The sequence below is a fragment of the Echinops telfairi genome, unplaced genomic scaffold (assembly GCF_000313985.2).
Source record: "Echinops telfairi isolate 266 unplaced genomic scaffold, ASM31398v2 ScPeMD7_7459;HRSCAF=8497, whole genome shotgun sequence".
In the NCBI taxonomy this organism is placed as follows: Eukaryota; Metazoa; Chordata; class Mammalia; order Afrosoricida; family Tenrecidae; genus Echinops; species Echinops telfairi.
The window spans coordinates 1,700,797-1,701,240 of record NW_022111359.1 but is presented as its reverse complement, the minus strand read 5'-3'; positions in this window follow the sequence as shown (position 1 = coordinate 1,701,240).

The following is a 444-nucleotide window of genomic DNA, read 5'->3' as shown; positions in this document are numbered from 1 at the left end:
GGACTGGACTGGGCTGTTGGCTTGATGGATAATCACTTCTTGATATAAAACTTTCCCTTCAACATACATGAGTGCCACTGGATTTGTTCCTCTCGTCAGGGGCTCTCCACCTTCCTCATGCTGCCACCCTTTCATCCAGTTGCTCATGTGGTGGCGCCCCCCCGCAACCATACAATTATTCTCATTGCTATTTCATCAGTATAATTTTGCTGCTGTTATGAATTGGGCGACCCCTGTGAAAGGGTCGTTCGACCCCCAAAGGGGTCTCAACCCACAGGTTGAGAACCACTGCTCTAGTCTAACTGGCCTAACACAGGAAGTACATATTCACAGATTAGAAAAGCTTGCAGGAGTCACGGGGAGGAGACGAGCCAGTCAGGGTGCAGTGTAGCAACCAAACATACAACTTTCCTCTAGTTCCTAAATGTTTCCTCTCCCCGCCCC